The sequence below is a fragment of the Microtus ochrogaster genome, linkage group LG2 (genome assembly GCF_000317375.1).
Source record: "Microtus ochrogaster isolate Prairie Vole_2 linkage group LG2, MicOch1.0, whole genome shotgun sequence".
Classification (NCBI taxonomy): domain Eukaryota; kingdom Metazoa; phylum Chordata; class Mammalia; order Rodentia; family Cricetidae; genus Microtus; species Microtus ochrogaster.
The window spans coordinates 24,700,560-24,708,755 of record NC_022028.1 but is presented as its reverse complement, the minus strand read 5'-3'; positions in this window follow the sequence as shown (position 1 = coordinate 24,708,755).

Genomic DNA, 8,196 nt, shown 5'->3' with positions numbered 1-8,196 from the left:
AAAACATAATTTTTAGACAGCAGCATGTTAATATTAGAATGGCTTGACAGATTTTTTTTTGCATAATGAAAAGTATCTTTAAGACTATGAAAGGCAGCATGAGAGAGAATATCTTATTGAAATTTGGTGAGGCTGTCCTTTTAAACTGACAAAACCTCTCAAACTGCATCAGAGATCTTGGAGAAGAATAAAATTTTACTTGAGTTATTGATTAAAATATGACAGAGAAATTACTTGGTTGGCACCTAGGGCTACTCCTCGGGGTCCTCCATGGTCCCGGAGAGTGATATTTTTCTTTTGCTATTTAGCACAGGGCCTGCCAGGCTCCAGAAGATCCTGTGGGCTAAGAAATCTGTAGGAAGACAAGCCTACCTTGACCTGAGCAGCTAGGCTGTCGATTCCAGCGATTCTGCCCACTGTCTGGTGATCTTCAGTTTAGATGAAAGGCAGTTTTTCCCAGTGGTCAGCGCTTGGCAGTTGAAATGAATTGTGGATGGATGTTGTTCTGTGTCCATCTGTCTTCTGTCTTCTTGGGAAGAAGTAGAGTGCTGCTGCTAGGAGCCAACCTGTCTCTTTTTGTTATGAAAAGCCCTATAATAATTAAATATTTAAATGCCATATTTCCCAGATCTCTGATCAGATGAGGGCTAGATCCTAGATTTCAAATTGTATTGCAGAGCTGGTAATAAAAGCATGGTATTGGTGCTGGGCGGTGGTGGCTCATGCCTTTAATCCCAGCACTTGGGAGGCAGAGGCAGGCAGATCTCTGTGAGTTTGAGGCCAGCCTGGTCTACAAGAGCTAGTTTCAGGACAGGCTCCACAGGTTACACAGAGAAACCCTGTCTCTACATAAATTAATAAATAAATAAAATGAAGAAAAGGCAGTGTCTTCAATGAATGGTTCTAGTCAACCTAGATGGCCTCATGTAGAAGGATTCAAATAAATCCATATTTATCGCCCTGCACAAAACTCAACTCCAAATAGATCAAGGACCTCAACAAAATATGAGATACTGTGAGATTGATAGAAGCGAAAGTGAGGGTAGGTTCGAACTTATTAGCATAAGGAAGGACTTTTTGAACAGAACACCACTTGCACAGGTTCAACAGATAATAAACCACGCCTCACAAAGCTAAAAAGTTTCCGTCTTACAGCAGAGGACACCAGCCAGCATTCAAAGCACCAGCCTACAGAATGCCAGGGGTGGGGAGGGAGGAATTTTTACTAATTATGCATCTCTCGGAGAGTTGGTACCCAGAATATGTAAAGAACAAAACAACCGAACAACAAGAAAACAAATAGTCCAATTTAAAAATGAGGTTTAGAGCCAAACAGAGAGTTCTCAAAAGATAAAACACAAATGGATGAAAAACACTTAAAAAATGTCCAACAGCCTTAGCCAGCAGGAAAATGTGAATTAAAACTGCTTTGGGAGTTCATCTTACTCCAGTCAGAATGGCCAAGATCAATAAAAACAAATGATGACAGCATATGCCTGACGAAGATTTGGAGGAAGGGGAAACACTTACTTTTTGCTGATGGGAGTACAAACTGGTACAGACACTATGGAAATAAGTGTGGAGGTTCCTCAGGAAGCTGGAACTAGATCTAGCTATATTACTCTTGGTCATATACACAAAGACAATCACATCTTAATATAGACATACTTGCTCATCCATGTTTATTACTGCTCTATTCATACGAGACAGAAACTGGAAACAGCTTAGATGCCTTTTAATTGATGAATGGATAATGAAAATGTGGTACATTTACACAATGGAATATTATTTAGCTGTAAAGAAAAGGAAAATTAAGGCATTTTCAGGTAAATAGATATAGGTAGAAACAATCACTCTGGGGTAGCTCAGATGCCCAAAGACAAATACTACATGCTTTTTTTCATATGCTGATGTCAGCTTTTGAGCTTTAGATATGTGTGTGTTTAAATCATAAGAACCACAGAGGTTGGGTTTCTAATAAGAGGGAAGGAGGAAATCTTCCAAGGAAGGGGAAATAGAATATAGTGTTATAAAGAGATAGAGGATTAAATGGGGAGGGAGATGGAAGGGAGTAGCAAAGGAGGGATCATGAAGAGAGAAACTCGTGCTAGAAGTCTTTTCTAAAGCCGTATGGAAACCTACTACTGTATAAGTATCCTAAAAAAAATACATATATGAAAGAAATTTAAATGAGATTTAAATCCCATATAATTAGGGAGACAATGCCCCAGCGAGACATCTTATGCCACCAAGTAAAACCTGTAGTGCCAGGAATGGGTGACATCGTATTGAGTTGAGTTCACCAAGGGGTCCCACAGGCTATTCCCAAGGGTACTGGTTACTCTCCACAACCTGATGATAAGGTCCTGTTGCTGAAAACAAGATTAACTCGTGTCTTTGAACAATGAGAAATCAAACTGGTGCCCAACTAGAAGCTTCGCTCCTACTGACTAGTATTTGTGGTTCTTTGCCTGCTACTGGGGGAGAAAAGCTATCATCAGTTTCACCCAACTACAAACCCTGAGACCTACAACAAAACCTGCCTGCCAACAGAGAGTCCACCAGCCAAGATGGACTGGTGAACTAGTGGCACAGATGTTATGGGAGTTAGCAATCACTTACTATTTGATTTTAGGGCCACTCCATGAGAGGGAACCCATGCATGACGCTGCCAAAGTGACCAAGAACCTGAGCTACTTAAGTCATAGGTCCTCGGGGAAACCTACCACAATTATTTTGCTAAGAGGACTCCTAATGGCATATTGCTATTCTCATAAATCAGAACATTGCTTGATCCTCATCAGAGAAGCTTTTTCTTGCAGTAGATGCCAGTTAACACAGAGACCCATGACTGGACAATGTGCAGAGAATGAGAGACTTTGGAGTACTCACTCCTAAATGTGATGTTCTTGTCAAACCCTTTTCCTCAGGGCTCAGGAAGCTATGCAAAAGAGGAGGGATAAAGGTTGTAAGAACCAAAGTTGATGGATGACTCCAAGGAAACTTGCAGACACAACAGAAACAGTGACAGCACACACAAAACCTGCACAGGTCTAACCAGACAAAAATCCCTGGACCAAGAAAAAGATGTAGACACAAAGCCCTACCCTTAAACAAGAAAATACTTGCAACTCAGGCCTGCTGGGAAAGAGAAAACCAGTTTTCCACAAGGGAGTGTCACTGGGTACATTAACCCCACTTCAGAATAGACCTCATGTCCAGTAGTAGTTGGTCAACACAAAACAGAGTCCATATTTTTGTGTGCTTTTTAGTGTCCTTGTTTTTCAGTTTTTTTGTTTTTATTTGGAGAGAGAGAGAGATCATGAAGTTGAGTGGGCAGAGAGGTAGAGAAGATCTGGAAGGAGTTAAGGGAAAGAAAGAATATGCTTAAAATATATGTAAAATATTAATAAGTATATAAATGTAAATATAAATATAATATAAATAGTCTGAAGTCTCTTCTGAAATGTAAATCAATCTCTTAATTATAAACTTCAGTAGTTTTTTTTAAAAAAGGAAGTTACCTAGTTTCAACATATAATGGCACATAGTAAAGAGTCCCACTCCAAAATGGAGGAATAAGGGCAAAGACAGGACCAAAGCAAGACTGAAACCAAGCAAAGCAAACACTAAGTCCTGAAGATTCATGTCCATTGTCTGGGGCTCATGATGGAATCATCCAGGTTCCAATAGCCTTGGTCATCTTAGATCCTCTAGTTCTGCCTCCTAGAAGCCTCTCTCCACCATATCCTCCACCATAGCCTCTCTCTTGGTGTAGCTCCACTAAGGGCCTGCAGAATTTTTCTGCTCACATCCCATGTTGTTGACAGTCCCAGTAGCCTGGGTGTGGTGGTTTGAAAGAAAATGACCCACAAAGAGAGGAGCACATTAGGAGATGTGGCTTGGTTGGAGTAGGTGTGGCCTTCTTGGAGGGAGTGTGTCACTGGGAGATAGGCTTTGAGGTCTCATATGCTCAAGCTATGCTCAGTATAGTACAGTTCACTTCCTCTTGCTTATGGATCAAGATGTAACAGCCTTTTCTCCAGCATCATATCTGCCAGTATGCCACCATGTCCCACCATGTTGATAATGGACTGAACCTCTGAACTGTAAGTGAGTCACCCCTATTCAACATTTTCCTTTAAAAGAGTTGCTGTGGTCACAGAGTCTCTTCCCAGAAATAGAAACCCTAAGACACTTGGATTTCATTGCAACTTAGGCTTCCATCTTCTTGGCTTTAAGACTATCAGGTCTTCCTTGCAGGGAATCTAGCCATACTGTACATTGTCTTGTCCAGAACCTTGGTGTAAGCAACTATAGCCCTCTTACTTTGTATATTTCTTGACTATAAAGGAAATACTACATGGACAACATTGCCCAGGTCTGCTATCAGCTTGAGATGTAGCCCATGAGGGGACTCTGGTCAGTCAAGCATGGCCATGTGACTCTGGCAGGCCTTGCCCTTCACACCCATTCCCTCTGCCTTGCTAAAAATCATTAGATTACATTCTTAAAGCTAGCCATCAAGGTCTATTCTATTATTTGGCCATTTCCTCCTCTTGAGGCTGACTACCAAGCTCCAGCTATCAAAGTAATGAAGCCCAACAATCAAAAGTCCCCTTTGGCTCACCTAATTAACATGCCCAGTTAAAATTAAACACTTTATCCTGACACAGAGGTTTCCCCTTTTACCTTTATTAACCATTTGTCTGTGGGTCACATCTGTCTCCTCTATCCAGAGGCAGTTGCTTGTCTGTACTTCTGGGACAAATACACCCCACCCGGTCCCGTCCCTTCCTCTTCTCCCTCATCCTCTATCTCCTGTCTTTGTCTCTCATTCCCTGTCCTCTGTCCCTTTGGGGCAAACAAATCTCCTTGATGCTGAGCACTTGGTCCTGGGGGTCCTGAATCTAAAGGTTCCTTTGTGGCCTGCCACAGGGCTGGCCTGGAGAAACACTGTACTAGGTGACCATTTTGAAGCAGGAGACTGCTATGCTGGCATCCTAAGTATAGGGTCTCTTCTTCCTACTAACCTACATTTTCACAAGTTGGAGCTTTCAATGATAAATGTGGTCTTGCCACAGGGCACTTTTCCCATTGTCCCTGAGAAGAATGTGAGGTTTCTTTTTAATGTTGCTAACTTTGTTAACAATTAATAGATGTGTTGTCTGTAACCTCCTTGTCCACAACTCTAAATTTCTTGTTTTTCCTCACCAGACTGTGTATTTTTTTTATACCGTGCTGCTCTCGTTGTAGCTCTAAATTAAACACGGTGCGCAGCAGTCCTGCCCCAGCCTGACTTCTTTGCTATCTTGAAATTTCTTTCACCAAACATTCATTAGTCCATTGCTTTTGAATTCAGCCTCACGTAAATTCAAAGGGCTGGGCAGAATGAAGCCAGACCCTTTGTTGGAGTGTAGCACAAATGGCCTCCAGCCCAATTCCTGATCATCTTTGTTCCCTTCTGAAACATCTTTTCTCAGCATCCTAGCTCTCCAGACTCCCACAGCCTGGCCCACGGAGCTCAGCTTACAGAGTTCCAGGGACTCTGGAATTTTTACTGAGCTCCAAATTCTTCTGCCTTCCTCCCACAAAGCTTCAAAGGGCGTCGGGATCACATGGTCAGGCTCATCACAGCAAAGACCGCGCCCTTGGTGCCAATCTTCTGGTTCAGACACTTTCCTTGTTGTTGTGACAAAAGATCTGACAAAGGCTACGAGAGGCGCAAAGGGTTTCTTTGGGCCCACAGTTCAAAGGTGCAGTATGTGAAGGACAGGAAGTAATGATATCAGCTGCACAGGACAGCTAGTCACACTCCATCTGCAGACAAGAAGTGGAGAGAGGTAAATTCTACTCTTCAGTTTGCTTTCTCCTTTTCCATTCGTTCTGGGGTCCCGGCTGGTCCCACCCACAGTCAGTCTTCAGTTAGACCTTCCTGGAAATGTCCTAGACAGATCCAGAGGCGTGTTTCCACAGCGAGTCTAAATCCAATCAACTGAACAAAAAGCAATAGTCATGAGTGCATAGTAAAAGCATTAAAAAAAATAATACGATCCTTGGAGTATCCTTCAAAGTAATGTAATAGAAGAGAAAGAAAGTTAGCTACATGTCTCCCTAAAACTGATGGCCAAGTGCTGGTCATTCTCGAACCTAAGTTAGGAGTGCAGAGAGCTCCATTTGTTAATTTCTCTAGTCTGAGAACTATTTGAAGCGTCCCACACTAAAACGATTAAAAAGTAAGGATAGCACTGTTCTTTCCCTCCAAAAACAAGTGCTAATGATAAATCCTGTTAGCCCTTCTGGGGAAAGGGAGGTGGAGTGGTAGTTGGCAGTCAGTACACAAGGAGGGTCTCAGAAGTTTGAGCCAGTGGTAGCGCTTCACAGCAGGGAAAACCAGCTGAGGCGTGGTCTGGTGATGAAAAAGTATAAACCTGCTGGGTAGTGGTGGCACACGCCTTTAATCCCAGCATTTTTGGAGACAGAGGCAGGAGGATCTTGAGGCCAACCTGGTCTAAATGCAAGTTCCAGGACAACCAAAGCTGCACAGAGAAACTTTGTCTCAGAAACAGAAAAAATAGAAAGAAAAAGTTAAAAACCAAGAAGTTGTGCTGCCCCATTAGCCAAGTTGACTTTTTTGAGCAAGTGTTTGAATAAACATGAGTCCTTTACTGTAGAATAGTGTTTGGTCCATATAAAAAGGTTTCCTATACTCCTGGTTGACATAGGCGTGTGGAAAGAGCAACCAAGTAATCCTGGCCCTTGGGAAGACCCTAAACCCTATTTGGAAATCAGCATCAGTAGCATGAAAACAATGTGTGTATATATTGTGCTCAAATACCATGGGAAACAGAAAGAGCTTCTGCTACCCTATAGGCAACCAAGACAGGTTTTACAGAAGAAACAGCCAAGAGGTTAAATTTTTAAGACCAATGTAGTGTTTGCCATAACAAAAGGCAGAAGGAGGAGGTCATTCAGGAAGAAGGAAGTAATGTGTCAGCATGAAACCACAATGATGTGTTCTGGGGACTGCAAGTATTTGCATGGCTGAGACATGTCAGGGGTTCTAGAGCTTGTTCCTCGGGCCACAACATACAACCTTATTTTGGGTCTAAAACACAGGAAAGGTCTTAAGTTTAAAATTCTATTGGCCTCTAAAAATTCCTTCAGCCGGGCAGTGGTGGCACATGCCTTTAATTCCAGCACTTGGGAGGCAGAAACAGGCAGACTTCTGTGAGTTTGAGGACAGCCTGGTCTACAAGAGCTAGTTCCAGGACAGGCTCCAAAACTAAGAGAAATCCTGTCTCGAAAAACCAAAATAAATAAATAAATAATAAATAAAAATTCTTTTACTGGGGCAGGGGAGATGGCACAGAGGTTAAGAGCACTGACTGTTCTCCCAGAAAGCCTAGGGTCAATTCCAAGTACCCACATGTTGGCTTGCAACAGTCTACAGCTCCAGTTTCAGGAATATCCAAGGGCATTGGTGCACAGATAGATATGCAGGCAAAACTCGCATATGCATAAAACAAAAATAAAAGTTACTTTAGTAATGGGAGTGGGAGAAGAGAGTCAACTTCAAAGCTCCTCACAGCTGGAACTCAGGCTGTGTTTTAGACCACAGATGCAATCCAAAAGACAAAAGAGAAGCAAGAGAGGGTTTAAGGTCTGACAGAAAACACATGGTCTGAGCAGCAACAACCAGTCTCCTGTAATCATAGACCCTTGTGCAAAGAAGGAAGAGAAACGAGTCAATCAGAAATCAAAGCTCTAAACTTCATTTTTCAGCTCCTTAGTGGTTTGCTTGGAGGAAATGAAGAGATGAACAAAATATGACTTCGCAAATCTCACAGCTTATTGCCACACAAAGGGAACTTTCGGCCTTTTGCTCACACTATTTAAAAATGGAGAAAAACACGAAAGAATCTCACAGGGAACACACTTAGCAGAAGAAGCACAACCACATAGTGAGTTTTGAAATCGGGAGCTCGGTTGCTCCATCAGGAGAGAAGCAGGCCTCTGCTGGAAGGCCAGTCTAATTAAAGACTTGGGGCACCTTTATGTCAGTGGTTCTCAGGAGAAACTGGTTTAACTCATTCGGCAGAGATCTGTGACGTACCTGAGGCCCCTCCAAGCCAGAGGATAGTGTGAGTGTGGCTAAGTCAGGCTTGGGAGATGAGCTGAAGGTCTGTCACAGCA